Source organism: Colobus angolensis, unplaced genomic scaffold (genome assembly GCF_000951035.1).
Source record: "Colobus angolensis palliatus isolate OR3802 unplaced genomic scaffold, Cang.pa_1.0 Scaffold152, whole genome shotgun sequence".
In the NCBI taxonomy this organism is placed as follows: domain Eukaryota; kingdom Metazoa; phylum Chordata; class Mammalia; order Primates; family Cercopithecidae; genus Colobus; species Colobus angolensis.
Genome location: NW_012114622.1, coordinates 4,390,697 through 4,391,220, shown reverse-complemented (window position 1 = coordinate 4,391,220; position 524 = coordinate 4,390,697).

Genomic DNA, 524 nt, shown 5'->3' with positions numbered 1-524 from the left:
TAGCTGCCTCCCCGCGGGGCAGGACTCGGGACCTGCAGCCCGCCATGTCTGAGCTCCTCCGCTGCAGTGGGCTCCCGCGCGGCCTGAGCCTCCTCAACGGGCACGCCCTCTGCTCCGTGACGCCCGGTCGCATCCACAGCCCAAGGGCTGAGGAATGCAGGTGCAGCTCGGGACTGGCGGGTAGCTCTGCCTGCAGCCCTGGTGCAGGATCCACTGGGTGAAGCCAGCTGGGCTCCTGAACTCGATGGGGACTTGGAGAACTTCTATATCTACCTGGAGGATGGTATGTGCACCAGTCAGCACTCTGTATCTAGCTAACCTAGTGGGGGCTTGGAGAACTTCTCCGTCTAGCACTCTGTGTCTAGCTCAAGGATTGAAAATGCACCAATCAGCAGTCTGTGTCTAGCTCAGGGTTTGTGAATACACCAATTGGTACTCTGTATCTAGCTAACCTAGTGGAGACTTGGAGGACTAGCACTCTGTGACTCTGTGTCTAGCTCAAGGCTTGTAAACCCACCAATCAG